The sequence below is a fragment of the Oryctolagus cuniculus genome, chromosome 6 (genome assembly GCF_051225735.1).
Source record: "Oryctolagus cuniculus isolate XC-2025 breed Fujian yellow rabbit chromosome 6, ASM5122573v1, whole genome shotgun sequence".
Classification (NCBI taxonomy): Eukaryota; Metazoa; Chordata; class Mammalia; order Lagomorpha; family Leporidae; genus Oryctolagus; species Oryctolagus cuniculus.
The window spans coordinates 41,415,223-41,434,081 of NC_142872.1; the positions used below are offsets into that span (position 1 = coordinate 41,415,223).

At 42.5% G+C, this 18,859-nt stretch overlaps 1 long non-coding RNA gene across 16 annotated transcripts in view; it reads right to left on the reverse strand.

Annotated features, from left to right (window-relative positions):
* LOC127490701 (uncharacterized) overlaps positions 1-18,637 on the reverse strand; it is a 405,434-nt gene extending 386,797 nt beyond the window's left edge. For all 16 annotated transcript variants that reach the window (XR_016235409.1, XR_016235404.1, XR_016235408.1 and 13 more), the window contains exon 1: positions 18,179-18,637. This is a non-coding gene — a long non-coding RNA (uncharacterized LOC127490701). The remainder of the gene's footprint in view (positions 1-18,178) is intronic.
* Between the last annotated feature and the right edge of the window lie 222 nt (positions 18,638-18,859).

Consider the following 18,859-nt stretch of genomic DNA (forward strand, 5'->3'; position numbering starts at 1 on the left):
GCTATAACGAGTACTCAAACAATATATTTCACTTTGTGTTTCAATGGGGGTGCAAACTGTTGAAATCCTTACTTAATGCATACTAAACTGATCCTCTGTAAAAAAAAAAAAAAAAAAAAAAAGAAATTATCAACTCCCAACTTGACTCTCACTGGGATTAAACATGACAATAGGTCTGCTCTGATTTCATCATCATTTAAAAAAAAATCATCTATTATTTTTCACTTTATGTTTCTGTGTGGGAGCAAACTGTTGAAATCCATACTTGATGTATACTAAGCTGATCTTCTGTATATTAAGATAATCAAAAATGAATCTTGATGTGAATGGAAGGGGAGAGGGAGTGGGAAAGGGGAGGGTTGTGGGTGGGAGGGACGGTATGGGGGGGAAGCCATTGTAATCCATAAGTCGTACTTTGGAAATTTATATGCATTAAATAAAAGTTTAAAAAAAAAAAAAAAAAAAGAATATATAAATATGCTTTGCATTAAAAATATCCAATTTTTATAAAATCTTGAAAATTAATTTCCCCAGATGTGGAACTTACTTGACATATTTTGTGGTTGTTGTAGCCTACAGAGTAATTTCAAATAACTTAGGGGGCTGGTGCCGCGGCTCAATAGGCTAATCCTCCACCTTGAGGCGCCAGCACACCGGATTCTGTCCCGGTTGCCCCTCTTCCAGGCCAGCTCTCTGCTGTGGCCAGGGAAGGCAGTGGAGGATGGCCCATGTCCTTGGGCCCTGCACCCCATGGGAGACCAGGAGAAGCACCTGACTCCTGGCTTCGGATCAGTGCGGTGCGCCAGCAGCAGTGCGCCGGCCGTAGAGGCCATTGGGGGGTGGGGGTGAACCAACGTCAAAGGAAGACCTTTCTCTCTGTCTCTCTCTCACTGTCCACTCAGCCTGTCAAAAAAACAAACAAACAAACAAAACAAAACAAAACTTAGGGATAGATGTTCAGCCCAGTAGTTGAATTTTCCCTGTCCGGTATCAGAGTACCTGTATTCAATTTCTGGCCCTTGCTGATTTCACTTTCCTTCTAAGGCAGACCCTGGGAGGTATCAGTCATAGCTCAGATAGTTAGATCCCTGTGATCCATGAGGGGAGCTAGGTTATATCCCTAACTTTGCCTTTGGCCTTGTTCTAGACCCAGCTGAACATTGTCATTCTGAGGAACCAGCCAGCACATAGGAGCTCTGTCTGTCTCCCTCTATTTGTTTCTCTGCCTCTCAAATTTAAATACCAAAGTGTTTCAAACTGAAATCCAAACTTCCAGGTTCTACTGAAAAATGCAAAGTTCTGGTACCAAATACTCACATTCCCATAGCCACTCCTGGCACCTAGACTGCCACTTAGGCACAGATGGCTACCATGGACTACTAGCTGCTCTTCGGGTGACCATTGTTCTTCAGTTCCCGGTCACGTGCTCACGTTCATGCTACCTGCCTCGACTTTGGATGAAAGGATGGTCTGTCCTTTGCCAGAATTGTTCACCCATCACTTTTATATTTCCGGTGTCATATCCTGTATGCCTACACCGTGCTGTCGGCTGATCAGCAGCAAGCTCAAGAAGGAAAAACACAAAAGTGGTTATAGGTATACAAACAATAATCAGTGTCACACATTTATAAACTGAACATTGTAGAATCTTGATGTGAATGGAAGGGGAGAGGGAGTGGGAAAGGGGAGGGTTGCGGGTGGGAGGGACGTTATGGGGGGGAAGCCATTGAATCCATAAGCTGTACTTTGGAAATTTATATTCATTAAATAAAAGTTAAAAAAAAAAGATAAAAAAAAAACTGAACATTGTAAATGAGCCCACTCAAGTCTTGATTTTTTTTTTTTTTTTTTTTTGGACAGATAGAGTTAGACAGTCAGAGAAAGAGACAGAGAGAAAGGTCTTCCTTTTGCCGTTGGTTCACCCCCCAATGACCTCTATGGCCAGCGCACTGTGCTGATCCGAAGCCAGGAGCCAGGTGCTTCCTCCTGGTCTCCCATGAGGGTGCAGGGCCCAAGCACTTGGGCCATCCTCCACTGCACTCCCGGGCCACAGCAGAGAGCTGGACTGGAAGAGGAGCATCTGGGACAGAATCCGGCACCCTCACCGGGACTAGAACCCGGGGTGCCAGCACCACAGGTGGAGGATTAGCCTAGTGAGCCGCGGTGCTGGCCCTTCTTGATCTTCTAAGAACCATTTCTAGCAAAGATTGCCAATTTGAAAGATCATTGACTGGAGCCAAGGGACCAGCATTCCAGAGTGTTTGTGTATCGAATCCACTTGAGATATGGGGCACGTGTAGCCATGAACCCCCCAAATCTGTTTCTGTATCTTTCCTTTGTTTACTGAAAAATAAAAGCAGAGTTTGGGGGAGCAGCTCAGAAGAAAACAGACCAGGTCAGTGTTCTCTGTGCCTGTTTCCATTGTCTGCCTCAGCTCCACACAGTCCATCAGCACACTTGCAGACTCCCCTCACATTTACCATGGGGTGGACTGCCCTAAAACTTGGCGTGATGTCCAAGTCCCTGCCAGCTCTCTCTCCTGCTGAAGTGCACATGCCGGCCACTCCTTTTCTCCTGCTCTGTATCCCTTGTTTCCTTCTGCTTCTATCAATGCTAGTTGCTCTAGAATTGTCATTGGGCAGGTTATTTAGATCTCCCCTACTGAGAAAAAGCTAAGTACTTTCATGTGTTTTATATTAATAATGAGAGACTGACAGAAAGTACCCTTGTCCTTGGGTTCACTCCCCAAACACATGGAAAGGCTGCAACTCAGGAGACTGAAGCTGGAAACTCAAGTCAGGTCTCCCCCATGACTGGCAGGGATCCAACTTCTTCAGCCGCCACCACTGCCTCCCAAGATCTACATTAACAGGAAGTAGGCACTAGGAGCCAGAGCCAGCATCAAGCCTAGGCACATTTATACAACTGAATTATCCTGAGTCTTAAGCACTAGGTCAAGTACTCATGCCTGGAACTGGATTTTATTTTCTATACCCCACTCTGAAGTTCAAAGTCCATACATTTGTCATAGCCTTTAATACTTACAGGGTCTGGCACCTGCTAACTTTCAGTTTCACCATCAACTACATCTCCTGGTATTTGCCACTCTAGTCCACACTGTTTTATAAATATGGCAAACATCTGCAACCCTCGCGGTTTCGATTCCATTAGTCAGTCCCTTGGCCTGGAACTCTAATACCCTCTTAGTCAACAACCTCCCGTTCTTCACATTGCAGCATTAAGGGCACTTCCTCAGGGAAGCCTCCTTAGCATTTAGGAAGTTTTCAGCTGCAAGCAAGAGAAAACTGTAATTTAAATGGTTTAAACAATGAGGGATGTATTTTCTCACATAACAAGCCATCTGGAGACAGAGTTAGTTCCAGGGTTAATTCAGGTGTTCTGTAACTTCATCAGGTTTCTAGCTACTTCCCATCTCTGTTCTCCCTGTATGTTCATAAGATAGCAATAGCATTAATAGGCTTCACACGGAGTGATCGGAGGCTTCCACGAAAGGAGTGGGGGGGGGCATTTCTCCTCAATATTTGTCTTTATTAAGACACAAAATGTTTCCCAGAAGCATCTCCACAGATTTCTCAAATCCAACTGGCCAGCCCTGATCACATGCATTTTCTACTGCAAAGGAAGCAAGAGAAATGAAGTATATTTTTAGCCTCTCAGATGAGAGGCAGACTTTACTAAGAAGAGAAACACACATATGCTGACAAGAGTAGGCTGTCTTAATGTAAGCGCTCACAGCCCCCTGTGCTCTTTCAGAATACTTATATAATGGTTACCTGTAATTATTTTGGCAACTGCTTGTTCCATGTCCATTCCTTTTACACACTACAAGCTTTAAGACAGGCCCCGATTCTCACCCACAGCCATATACTGTTGCTTTTCTCTTATATTACATGACTGATGACTCCAATTCTAGAGGCTTCCAGGGATTCCCCAACTTCCTGTAAACCAAAACACATCCTCCTCACCATTTTTGATAGTCACACTTCAAAAATCTCAAGTACATTCACTAGACAGAGAACAGCATCGAGTGAACACATGCTAATAGTAAAGCCCTTGAAATGGCCTTGATTTGTAGATGTGGTCATTAACTTGCAAGGTGACCTAGGGTAACAACTTACCTTGCTGGAGTCAATGTTGGCTGAAAACTAGCAGTAATAACAACTTCTTAAATTTCTTTTCATGATTCAATGAATGTGTGGGTAATTTTCTCAGAAAAAAAAAAAAGCTTGGAAATTGGTAACTCAAAAGATCACTTTTAGCAAGACTAAAATCATCACTAATAATTACAGTACTGGAAGATACTACCTGTATCCTAACCACAGGGGTCTGTAGGAAAAAGGGCAACATAAAGGCTTCAGTGAGCTCCTCCTTCTGGTATTACAAGGGTGATTATGTGAACAAAGGGACCTCCCAAGAACTATTAGGCCCTGAAGAAAATACAATTCCTCATCCTCTGTAGCTCAGAGGAAGAAATCAGCATCTAAAAGCTTCTGTATTCTGCACAGTTCAACCTGATTTTGTTTGAATATTAGGCTTCCCCCAGGGCAAACAATGGACCTCTTTAACACTTTCCAGCTATAATCCTATGAATTTGTTGAAGACAGCAGCTAACTTTCTTTCCAGCACATTTATCATCATTGTTGTTATTGCACTAGCCACTTCTGAAATTCAATTCAATGTGACAGAACCCATGGTATTGCTTTATATATATATATATATAATAGAATATTCTGAGAAGATGTAAATATCTGGAGCAAGCAGGTGCACATGGTCACTCGGGGGGAAGAAGATGCCGCATGGCTTCAGAATTACCATCACACCTCTCAGAATTGGATTTTCACCTGCCACTGAACCTTGCTTTCAGAGTGCTCTGCCGTCTCCTTTTCCCCCACTGTGATTTCACTCACCCCTGTAAAAGCCATCTTCACCACTTTGAGATGTGCTATCAGCCTGGGCAAACACAAGCAAGAATAACTCCGTAAACAAAGCCAGGTGCAACTTGATGCAGGTTTAAAAAAAGAACACCTTTCAAGGGAAAAGGCTCAAGATCTGGGTTTTACAGCAGGCTGCTTAACATTTTTAATCAAGAATGAACACTGGATTTAAATTGAGCACAACAGGGTGGAGGAGCAAAGCAAAGACTGTGTTTATATTTTGTAATACTATTGAATTTCTTTTTCCTTGAGAAAAAATTCCTGACCAACTTGATATTATGGGTTTGGCGTTCTTCAACAAACACCGAGTAAATATTTCTCATTTACAGTTTTGATGACAAATATAAATAGATGGACTCTGATTTGTTAACTTTAAGCCTTAGGAAACTGTCTATATACAAAAGAATATATTTAACAAGTATGTAGAACTCACTAAGTTTAAAGACATTATTTAACTGCATGCAAACAACCATATTATCACTATGAATGGAGACACTTTATATAAAACTTGGAGCATCTATATTGTTGATTAAAATAGCTATCATTCACTTAGAAGAGCTGAAAAGTTGTCCTTACAGAGAAAACCTAGATATCTAGACAAACATATTCTCTACACTACCTGTATTCCAGTTCATCTGAGCTTATTACATGTAAGATTTTTTGTTTCTTAATTCATACTGGAGTGTATAACTTTTTCAATAGTAGCTAAAATGGAGAATGTCTTTTTTTCCCCACAGATTTATTTATTTACTTGAAAGTCAGAGTTACACAGAGAGAGAAGGAGAGGCAGAGATACAGAGAGGTTCCCCATCCTCTTTCTCCAACTGGCATCAATGGCCAGAGCTGTGGCCATATGGAGACAGGAGCCTCTTCCGGGTCTCCCACATGGATGCATGGTCCCAAGGACTTGGGCCATCTTCCACTGCCTTCCCAGGCCACAGCACAGAGCTGGCTCAAAAGTGGAGCAGCCGGGTATCAAAGCGGTGCCCACATGGGATGCCGGCACTGCAGTTGGTGGCCTTATCCTTGACACCACAGCACTGGCCCCGAGAATGTCTTTCATAGTGTCAAATATCAGTACTGGTAAACATGCTAAATTGCATTATTTGTACTGACCTTGAAATTATACTTAATCTAAATCTCAAAGCAGGTGTCACATCAGTCATTCAACTGGACATTTATATGAATACAATCCATTGACCATTTCATGGATATGTCCTTCAAGTCTGAGAGCAAAAAGAGGAGGAGGGGAGAAGAGGAGGAGCAGGGGGAGAAGAAACCACAGTGGTGGGCACTGTAGTCTAGGAAGGATTAGAAGGGTCGGGAGAGGCTGGGTAACAGACAGGAGAAGCAAGTTGGAGCTTTCAGTAGTACACTGATGGGGGTGCAGCTTACAACAATTTGGTCTTATTCAAAAATTCAAGAGAAGAGTTCTAAGGCTCATGACACAAAAAATGATCATTATTTAATGAGCTGCAATTGCCAAATGCTCCAATTTCATCATTATATAAGTATTAGTAAATACTGAGTTTTCATACTATACCCCATAAATATGTACAAATATGTCAACAAAAATTTCAGAATAAACTTCAGAAAAGCAATAGGGGAAAAATGATAGAGTCCCTGAAATATATTTGGCAAATATTTTGGAGGATTAAAGAAAGATGGAAGGTGTGAAAAGTATTTGATTAAAAACTGGTGAAATTATTGCAATATGAAAGAAAATTACATATTTCTGATTCAGAAATTCTGAAAAAGTAAGCCCATGTAAAGATTCCAATGTCACCTTCCAGAAAGAACAAAACAAAAACCAAGAAACAAACAAACAAAAAAGCTTATTATAAATTACCAGGGACCAAACATCAAGCACCTTCAAAGAAAAAGTCAATTACACTGAAAGCAAAGGTTTGTTCCGCAGTGACAGATGTCAATTACAAGCAGTGCTGAAAATAATGAACAGGAGCCTGTGTTGTGCCACAGCAGGGTTAATCCAAGCTCGAACTCCTGGCTGCTCTGCTTCCAACGCAGTTCCTTGTTAGTGCCCCTGGAATACTGGAGAATGGCCTAGCACTTGCACCCCACCACCCAAATGGATGACCCAGAGTTCCAAGCTACTGTCTTTCGCCCGGACCGGTCTCAGCAGTCACAGGCTTTCAGGAGAGAACCAGCAGATCAAAGATTTGTCTTTCCTTCTCTATTCTTTCAAAATAAGTAAATAAATTTTTAAAATACATAAATACGAAAATGGTTCATTAGACAATGGTACCTGTGCCAACACTGTGGCCCAATGGGTAAAACCGCTGCCTGTGATACTGACATCCCATATGGGTAACAATTGGAGTCCCAGCTGCTCCACTTCTGATCCAGCTCCCTGCCATCAGCCTTGGAAGATGGCCTGAGTGCTTGGGCCCCTGCACCCTACTGGTATGGGACAAAGAAGCTCCTGGCTTTGTAATGGCCCAGTTCCAGCCACTGCGACCATTCAGGGAGTGACCCAGTGGACAGCAGTGTGCTCATTTGCTCTCTCTCTCTCCTTCTATCTCTCCAACTCTGCCTTGCAAAAATTTTTTTTTTCTTTTTAAGATTCATTTATTTATTTGAAAGTCAGAGTTACACAGAGAGCAGGAGAGGCAGAGAGGCAGAGAGGCAGAGAGGTCTTCCATCTGCTGGTTCACTACTCATTTGGCTGCAATGGCTGGAGCTGTGCTGATCCAAAGCCAGGAGCCAGGAGCTTCAACAGGGTCTTCTATATGGGGACAGGGGCCCAAACCATTTTCCGCTGCTTCCCCAGGCCATAGCAGAGAGCTGGATTGGAAGTAGAGCAGCCAGGGCTTGAACTGGCACCCATATGGGATGCTGGCACTGCAGGCAGTGGCTTCACCCACTACGCCACAGTGCTGGCCCCCACTACATCTTTTAGAAAGGGGAAAAAAAAAAGATAGAAATGCTACCCAATCAACCACTCAAAACCCAGAATAAACAATTTCAGACACCTGATTATTAGTGTGATGTACTCATGCCAATACTGTTAACAAAGGAAAATGACCTGAAGAGGAAGGTATGCAGTTTGCAAAAAGCACAGTGAATGAACAGAAGTCTTAAGGTACCAGCAAATTTTAGATGACTAAAAATAACCACTGTCTGCTTTAACTAAACCTTTATTTTGAAGTAACTGTAGATTACCATTCAATCATAATTAAGAATACATTTCCAGAAGACAGTTCTTGTTTACAGTGGAATACAAAGGAGCGACTGATGGAAGTGCAGCAGATACTAGCTTTGGAAATTGGCCTTTTTTCCAATCATCCTAACATAGACCGATTCATACAACTATCATTAACAGGGGAAATTTCACAGAGCACTGGGACAATACAGCTTCTGTAGTCAGGAGACTGACTTTATTACCTGACATTTGAACGCTGAGTAAGTTTTAGGCCTTATTCTGTCTGTTTTCACTCTCTACCCCCAATCCCGTCCAGCTGCTAAGAAAGCTCCAGTGCTTCCTCTACTGATCCTAGGAATTTGAAATCAAACTCTTTTCTACCCCCAACCACAACAAAAAGCATCAGTCTTCTTACCCTATTTCCTCTCAAAAACTTTTGGGCCAGCTTGAGAGGTCTGTCTAGCTCTGACCCAAAATGTCTTTTTATAGGACTAATGCTTATTTTCATGCCCTCTTGGTGCCAAAGTCCAACCTGTTGATACTTTCAGATTATTGGGGATACTAAAGTTGTATGGGGTAAATAGCATTTATACATTGTAGAAACAATGTGATACCTTCACTAAGTGATCACAATTATCATTAATGCAGTTCCAGAGTAGTATTCTAAGAATGACATGTCACCTATGGAGTTTTCCAACTAAGACTATGTAACTTGAGATGAACATTGGGCCTAGTAGTCAGGACAGCACTTACTCAGGATGCCACATTCCACACTGGAGTTCCTAGGTTTGATTTTTAGCTCTGTTCCTGATTCCAGCTTCTTCCAATGCCAATGCTGGGAGGCAGTGGTGATGGCTCAAGTAGTTCGGTTCCTGCCACCCATATGGGAAACCGTGACTGAGTTCCGTGCTCTTGGCTTCTGCCAGACCCAGTCCCAGCTGTAGTAGGCATTTGGTGAGTCCATCAACAGATTAAAGCTCATTCTCATTCATTCACTCATTCTCTAACAAAGAAATGCATACAACCATATGCATTTTAAAAATCCAAATCTTGAGTAAACAGATACAAAATAAAAATTTTGCTTAAAAGGGGAGGCGATGCAAATTTTATTCTCTAAAAGTATCAGTGTTAATGAAAGACAAATATTATAGAAGCATCCCAAATTAAAGGAAACAAGGTAATTCAATACCCAACTTTAGAATGGATTCTGTACTGACAAGGCAAAATTCTATGATATTGGTCCAACTGACAAAAATGGACTATGGCTTGTACATGGTAATTTTTTATTAAGTGCAGGCATTGTGGCTCAGCAAGTGCCAGCTATTCTGCTCCCCATCCAGCTCTCTGTTCTTGCCCATGGAGGCTGTGACTGCTGGCTCAAATACTTGAGTCCTCACGCTCACATGGGAAATCCAGATGGAGTTCGTGACTCCTTGTTTCTGACTGCTGCCTTCAGCCTTGATCAGCCCTGGCCGCTATGGGCATTTGGAGACTGACCCAGTAAACAGAAGATGAATTTCTCTCTCTTTCCCCTTCTCCCTCTGTCATTCTGCTTTTCAAATAAGTAAGTCTTTAAGAACATAAAATATTTTACCAATGTTTCATTTACTAAAATTGTTAACTTCCTTGATTTAAGGGACTACCAACTTTCTTAAGAAGTACATAGGTAAATATTCAGCCATAAGGTCCACGATGAAAGTACCAATCCTCCAATGCTTCACAGTTAATCATAGCGTGTGTGTCCTTTAATAGCAAACATGAGTGACAAAAAAAAAAAAACAAAAACAAACAAACAAACAAAAAAAACTATATTAACAATGGTGAGTTTCAGTAAAGAGCAATAGGTATTTTTATTTTTATAACTGTTACTCTGGAATTTTTTTTTTTTTTGACAGGCAGAGTTAGACAGTGAGAGAGAAACAGAGAGAAAGGTCTTCCTTCCATTGGTTCACCCCCCAAATGGCCGCTATGGCCGGTGATGCGCCACCTCAAAGCCAGGAGCCAGGTGCTTCCTCCTGGTCTCCCATGAGGGTGCAGGGCCCAGGACCTGGGCCATCCTCCATTTCCTTCCTGGGCCACAGCAGAGAGCTGGACTGGAAGAGGAGCAACCGGGACAGAATCCGGTGCCCCGACCCGGACCAGAACCCGGGGTGCCAGCCCCGCAGGTGGAGGATTAGCCTAGTGAGTCACGGCACCAGCCTGGATATTTTCATAATGTTGAGGTGAAATATTTAAGAAATAGCTTACATACTCATGAACATGCATGCTCTTGAAAACCAGTAATAGCATACATATCTATAAACTTTTAAGAGTTAGCTATTTTAAATAAGGAATTTCAAAAAATTCAGTCATACATTTGGACATATACATTTAAAATTTAGTAAGCAATAAATATACATGTTTTCAAAACTCACAGAATATGCAGTTTGTTTAGGTATAGCCTAACAAAAAAATGATTGACAACAAATTTTATCAGAAATCACTAACAAGAAAATCTTGAACTGGTTTAGAACCGTAACATAATTCATATAATCTAAAGAGCTCAGCTGTGAATCACATTATTAAAATGAAATGACAGAGCTGGCACTGTGGCATAGAAGGTAAAGCCACTGCCTGCAGTGCCGGCATCCCATATGGGCGCCAGTTCTAGTCCCGGCTGCTCCACTTCCGATCCAGCTCTCTGCTATGGCCTGAGAAAGCAGTAGAAGATGGCCCAAGTCCTTGGGCCCCTGCACCCATGTTGGAGACCTCAAAATCTCCTGGCTTTGAATGGGTCCAGCTCTGGCTGTTGTGGTCATCTAGGGAGTGAATCAGTGAATGGAAGACCTCGCTCTCTCTGCCTCTGGCTCTCTGTAACTCTGCCTTGCTAATCAATAAATACCTCTTTGAAAAACAATGACAACCAAAATGCATATTACAACTGGTAAAAAAAAAAAAAATGATACTTAGCCATGAGAATTACGGCCATCCTGAAGTTCCCCACTCCTCAGATGCCCACGGAAGCTGGGTCTAGGAAAAGCCCAAACCAGCAAGACAGTCCTTGTCTCCCAAGTGAGTAGCAAGAACTCAGTTAACGGAGTCAATCCACACTGCCTCCCATGATCTATACTGACTTTAAGCTGGATTTACCCTCCAGAGCTGGGAATCCATCCATGCTCTCCACTGTGGGATGTGGGCCTCTCAGCTGCTTGTCTAAATGCCTGCTCCCATGACTTTTTAAAGAAGAAATTTTTCTGATTTGACTCCTTACAAGTTATTTAAAGAGGAATAAAAATATCAAGAGCAGAAATTATTAGAAAACATGATGTGATTTTAAAGAGTAAATAAAACCATAAGCAATGTCTTTAGGAAGTTAATCAATGCTTTAGGCTTTTAGGGGAAAATTAATACTCAGAGGAATTAACTGAACTGGAGATAGGACAGTGTTTCAGTTTTCAATGTGTTATCTGGCAAAAACAATCTTGAAAACAACAACAGTGGTTTTTCTAGAAAAAGCTATGAAAACTAGCCAAAGGAGTAGAAAATTAGAACTAATAACACCTAAAAATAAACAGTAATCATAAACATTCCACCTAACTTCATCTCAATTAAAAGGCTAAGTCCTCCCAAATGACAACAACCAGCACAGAGCAGATAACTCATATTTGATTAGATTCATAAAATAGGACAAGAAAGCTAACTTCTAACTATGAGACTGCTATAGTTTGAAACCAAACCAGAAAAAAAAGTTTTGGGAAACAAAATTACACTATTTAAATGGTTTAAACAGGTAAAAAAAAAAGTCAGGAAAACCTATCAATACATTATTCTTGAGCATTCTGATCAGTACAGAACAATCACTCTGTTCCCACTAAGGAATAGGGATCTCTCTGGCTATACTGCCAGGACCTTAAGAGCAGGCACTGTCAATTTTCAACTCTGACTACGGTGGAAGGACTATTAAATAGTTCTCAGCACACAATCAACTAAGGGGGATTTTTGTAGTTGCTTTATTTTTATTTGTACCTGCAGATTCCATCTCCATCGAATTAGGCAGGCGTGGGCAGGACATAGCCACGTTTATGTAAAACAAACAGAACTCCACAGGTGAGTCCAGCTCTAAGTAGTAATGTGAACATAAGACAAAATCCATTCATGCAAGATGTTCAGTTAGTGGTAATTCAACAGAATTTAGTTTGTGATAGGCCCTCTGAATGACTGATTTTTCAACTGGTTTCTTGCAACCTCCCTAGAATGGGTCTTTCTTATCTATCAGGCTTTAATCTCCCTGGTCCCAGTCTTGTTTTATTTTGTTTATACAGCATTTCGCCCACCTGGGCCACTCTTGGTGCTTGCCTGCCTTGCCAAAACCCATCAACAGTGTCAAATCTATTGAATTCCTGGAGCAAAGATACCACCGGAGGAGCCAGATTCAGGGAGGATAGAAGCCTTCAGACCAAACCACCAATAGACCAACCACATGGCTCAAACCTGAGCAAGTGGACAGGTACACCTGACATCTTCCTGATGAGAAACTGCAGCTCAGCCACCACGGTATAAAAGGTGACCCCAGCAGCCTCCCCAGGTTAGATTTTAGCATTAGACCTTCCTTAGAAGATGGCAAAGCAAGTTAGAGAATTACAAAAACAGCAGCTTAGTAACCAGTCGTTCTACTTACGTAATATCTTTAATCAGACTTAGAGGCAAATTAATTATCCTGGCTAAGCAAGTGATTGGGAGCAAGGGATTTTCTCATTCAGAAAAACGACATCCTAGTGTCTCTTGAGGACAGCAGTCCTCAGAGGAGTCCATTTCACCCAATCTCCTTTCATGTGCCCATATATGCAAGTTCCCTCGAATAGCCTACTGATGACTGCCTTGCTTTCCGTGGAGGTGGAGAGAGAAAGGCAAAGACGGAATTCCTGCAGGACTGCAGACCTCATGGAAGGCAAATGCCAAGCCCAATCATCTGGACATGGTGACCAAGTGGCCCCCAGAGGGCAAGTGTGAAGGTTCTGATACTACACTAGCTGCTATTCGTCCAGACTCCATCTTAGCCTAGTCCTGTTGGGTGAGGGGGGAGCGATGGAGAGAGGAGGGCCATGAAGCAGACTTACCCCTCGAAAATGGAGTAACTATTATTAGGTTATTGGAAGATACCTAGCAGGCAGCAGTGCTTTGAGGATCATGTAATATCGAAATGCCAAAAACTGAGAGATTGTCCTCTCACTAAATGACTCACCAGCATACAACCACTGGAGCGCCAGGGAGGCTCCAGCACACTGGCTATTTTCACCCTTGCCACTTGGTATTAACAAAGACTGGGCATATTGAGGAATGTTTGTGCACATCTTTCTGAAGATTTCACTAAACATTCTGCACAGGTCAAGTATGAGCAACAGACACAGGTAGTCATCAAGAATTCAGATGGATTCTTCCCAAGGGTGGAATACCTGGGGGGATTTAATTAAATTTAATTTATCAAATACCCATTACTATGACTTAATCTCTCCTCACAGGCTGGTGATCAAGGAAATAAGGTTTCATACTGAGTCCTGTACAAATGGCAGATTTAAATGAGAAATGAGATATCAATCACTTGGAAAACACAAAGGATGCTGTAAAGGAAGGCAGAAATATATTTAATTAAATATTTTCCTGAAGATTGAGTCTGATAGACACTGCCACTGTGCAAGAGACAGCACCGGAATCTTAAGATCCTCAACCGGTTTTGCATGCAGGATCCGCACGCGAGTTCTCCCAGCTTGTCAATCCCAGGAGCACATGGAAATTACTAGAGGTGGGGATTTCAGGGGTGGCCTGCTGCTAAGCCAGAAGCATTTTTCCTTCTTAGTCACTTTGAAAGTGATCTCCAGCCCCCCGACAAAGTTTTAAAAGGACCTGTTCCTGAACACGTGGCTCTCTTTTTCTCCATCTCCTCATCTCTGTCTCTTGCTCTTTCTCTCTCTTTTATACTCTCCTTCTCTTTTTCCCTCTTTGCCCCTTCCCTCTGATCTGTTGGGTTTCCTCCAGTAAACACTTCCCCTTAAAAAAAAAACGTGATCTCCTAATTAGAATAGGTAATGTCTTCCCAAGTCTGTCTCCACAGTTTATCCCTTCTATGGAGCCATGTCCATGCTACGCAAGTTTACCATCTCCATCTTTTAACCTTTACACTGACCACACTTATATTCATTTCACAGTCTACAGGCAATTGGTTATATGCACAAAAATTACTGAAACCCAGCAACATACTCACTGATGACCTCCGACAGAGCCACGCATGCTCTCTGATACCCACCAGTGTCAATAGTCAATACAGAGTCTATTCTACAGTTGTTTATGGTCGATTTCAAGAGAACAGACATATGCACATGAGGCAATTGGCAAACAAGCCAAGATGCTTTATAATTAGATTTTATATTGTGTGACTCAGTCTATTAATGTGATGCATCAGAAAATAAAGACACCAATGCAGTTTGAGCCACTAACAAATTTTTAGAGGAGGCTAAACTTGTGTTGGCACTTAAAGAATGAAGAACAGAAGACGACAGACTAGGTGGAAGAATTCTGAAATTCTTCCTCATCTCCCAACATCTGGACCTCTCCCTGGGTTTGAAGAATTCCTTACCAGGTAGGTACAAGTGGCCTTCTCACCTAGAAGCTAAAGACGCCACATCGAATTCCTTCTCCCCCACCCTCGCCCTCAAAATGAGCCCTTTGAGCTACAGCTTTGCCCAATGATATACCTCTCCTTAACTGGCAAACAAATTGGTTGTTCAAGAAAGTTGGTGTAATTTTCCAAGTGATCAGCTACAGGATGTCTTCTTTACACCAGATGGATGCTTACTTTTGGGTATTTTTCTAGGTTTCGTGGCTCCAAAAATTGCCTTTATGGCTTTCCTCAATTTCTACCATAACTGTCATTTAACACTAAGCTTGAGGTCTGGCCAGCATGGTGAGGATGAGGCTGCCACCTTCAATCCTGTCCTTGTCATGGCAGTGTGCAGCTTAAGGCCTCCTGCTTACTTCCTTAGAGCAGAGCAATGTGTTGGTTCCCGCTTAATAATGCAACAAATTAGAGTCAGTCCAAACTCAGAAACCTAGTATTTCACATTCTGGAGGCTCCACGTTGGAAACCGAGGCTTCTTCAGCAGGGCCACATTCCCTCTGCAGGCTCTCAAGGAGGATCTGCTCTTTCTCTTCTGGCTTTTGGTGGTGGGCAGCATTGCTCGACTTCAGGCCTCATCACTACAGTCTCTGCCTCCACCATCACGCTGCCCTCTTCCCTTCTGTCAAAACTCCCTGGCTCACTCATCAAGAACTTCTGACTCAATTTTGGGTTCACTCACGTGATCTAGCACAAGATACTCATCCCATCAACGTATAAAAAAACATGTTGTTCATTTAAAGTAAAATTCACGGTGCAATGGAATGACGTTGTGTCCTCTTAAAATCTTATGCTGAAACCTATCCCCCCAGTGATGCTATTAGGAGGCAGAGTAGGCGGCTCAGTTTAGGAAAAAGGCTTCATGACTGGAATTATATTCTCATAAACCTAATCCCAGAGACCCAGAGACCAACCTCTTCTCTTCCACCATGTAGAGTAACAAGAAGAAGGTGCCATCTATAAATCAAGAATGCATCCTTCACCAGACACCAAGTCTGCTCAGGCTTGATAGATTAGACTTCCCAACCTACAGAACTGTGATAAACACAGTTTCTTGTTTCATAACACACAGCTTCTGAGGGTTAGGGCCTGCAGGGCCTTCAAACCTCTTTCAAGGAGACTGTCTAAGTACATGATACTAAGAGCTTAAGGAAGAGTTAAGACAGGATAAATCCAGGGATAAACACAAAATGATCAATGTACCATTGTAGTTCCATTCTCTAGACCCTTCCTTTTATACCTTAATTAATCAAGTTACACTTACTAAACTCATATCTGTTCTTTCTGAAGCTATGGGTCTATCTGAACAAAAGTAATTTGCTATGCTTGCTCAATTTTTTCCTGTAAGATATCTCATCTCTACCATAAGTCACACCCTAAAATAGTTTCATGTCAACTTATTTTTTCTAACACTCATTAAAATAAGTAATGGACAAAGTATTGGAAATACTGATCAATCACTCCAATTCATCTATAGCATCAGTACTATACACTCCACCTTTGTTAAGCACCACTTTCACTAATTCACTTACTTATTCAATACATTCCTGAAATATGCCATAGCCCAATGGTTTTACATTTCCATCACATTGCTATTTGGATACCCAAACAACATCAAGAAGTTTAACTTGATTTGAAGGAAAAGCATCAGTTAAATAAGAGAGGAAAAGCCTTTGAGGGTGATTTAAGGAACATCTGCCATCATATACGCATGATTATTTTGCCTCTTACACAAAGTGTTATACGGAAAGTCTCCAAGAAATCAACTACCAATGACTCATGAACGCCTTGTCAGTTTGTCAGCTTTCTCCCCACTTAATGGCACCCTGCCTTGCCATCAATTTTACCACTCAGATGGCCTGCTATAAACTGGTTAACCTCAGAAAGCACAAATTCTTAGCCCGATCACAAAGTTACAAACAAGGTTTTTCTAGGGCAGTTGGAACACATGAATTATTTGAGGAACCGGAAGGGGAGCATGAGGAGATACCATCCTTCTACATTAGTTTTAAGAACAGAAGCTAGGTACCACACATGGGTAAGTCCCTGAGTTCTTATGGCAAACCAGACAAAAAATGGGTGAACTCTCAGTAGTCTAACGAATGTCACGGCCGACATCCTTAAAATAGAGTCCAGCACTGGAGAAGCAGTCGGAGGTGTTTCATCATTGTCTTTCAGATTGCTGGCCTCAAGCCCATCCCTTATGCTCTTATGGACTCAGTTTCTTCATCTGTGTAACTGGGACCCAAACAGGCACTGTGGTTAGGGATGGTGGCATGCCAAGTAGCAACTCAACCACTGTACAGAATGCCCTCTCCCCAGTTTTTTGGTTTTTGAAAAAAAATTACAACCTCACCAAGTTAAGGCTCTCATTTGCCTACATTTTGCTTTTCGGCCTCCTGTTTGTTCAACAGGTCGTGCTGATGAGCCAAAGTGGAAACACCTGGTAAACTCAGAGCTTCCCACTCACTGTAGGTACCTGAATTATACTCTTTTCCACAACCCTACACAAATCATGTGTGCCACCATCAGTATCTCCACTCCTCCTGCAGGTATTAGAAAGTTGCTAGAGTGAAGAGAGTGCTCATAGACTGTCTACTTGGTAATTCCCTACTAGTCTATACAGTTAACTCAGGTTTCTCTCCCACTCCTGCAGGCTAGGAAGTCAAATTCCAGCAATGAACTCATCAGAGCAAGGCAAAACGACCAGCGCCGCTTTCCTACAAAGTGTCTGAAGCATTCCAATTTGCTTCTTATTGTTCAACTGCACATCTCCCACACTCTTAATGCAGTCTCTCCCTAGAGAAGCCCTGACAAAGATGTAAAATTGGGATAACACATCAATGAACGGGACCAATAACACACCACAAAGTCAGCCACAGATCAGCTCTCTTTTCTGTCCGTCTACAGCCTTCATTACAGCACCACCATTGCTCATTATCCAACTCTCTTTGCAGGCTGTGTAAGCAGAGAAACCACAAAACACATAACAAATGCAGGGGTTACAAGGCTCTGAGAGATAGACCCTTGGGACTCTGTGAAGTATGTTTTAAGCAACGGTGAGCATAAATTCAGCTAGTAGAGTTATTTGGATGAAAGGCGCTATATAAATGCAGCTCGTTATCATTATCGTTAAGCAACTGTTCAGGATGAGCAAAGCTCTGTCTCTACTCCCTCCTTCCTTAGGAAAAAAAAAAAGGCAGATTGGTTCCTGACCATTGAAACCAGAAAATACAGCTTATGAAGAGATTTTTGACACTCGATTTTTCAAGCTCAGGTTCATGAATACACAAAGCGCCTTGTTCTCCCTTTCCGAATGCTTTGAAATTCTCAGTCCAGTTCTGACCCAAACCCTTGTGCTTCCTTAGGAAATGACTTCTCTTTCTCACCTAACAACAAGAAGGTACTCACCCAGTGTGGGTACTGAGGGGGGAAGCACATCGTGGATGCAGAGAGAAGGCCAACGAGGGGACGCCAGTGTCCCTGACGAGGAGAGCTGAGAGGAGCCGAGCTCAACCGCAGCACAAGCATGGCAGAACCTCCAGAAGGCTGGTGGGTAGCGCTCGGCTAACGGAAGGGGAGCCACGCAGTGCAATCAAGGAAACACCCAACACCTCGGGAAGGGCCCCGTGAAGCACGTTTCGACTGCCCCGTGTTGAATCCAGCCGCTCCCAGGGAAACCTGGGCTGCAAGTGGTTCTCACACTAGTATGCCTCACAGTCACCTGAAGACAGGTTTCTGGGCCTAGTTGATGGCTCACTGGCTCTGAATTTGCCTTTCTTATTAGATCACAGGCAATAATGATGCTGCTAGTCCAGGGAAGACACTGGTGTAAGGATGGCAGAGCTGAACAGAAGACGGGGGTGGTGGGGTGGTGGGGGGTGGGGTGGGGTGGGGTGTGTGTGTTCGTGTGCGTGTCATATCACAGGTGCACTTTGTTGCCTTAACTAATCCCTTTCTCTTTCTGGGTCTCAGCTGAGACATCTGTACTAGATGACTGATTCTCAAAATGTATTTCTCTGATTACTCAGGATACTGGTGAAATTCGGTCTTTATAACATTAAAGTTTGAGAACTGTTAAACTATATAATC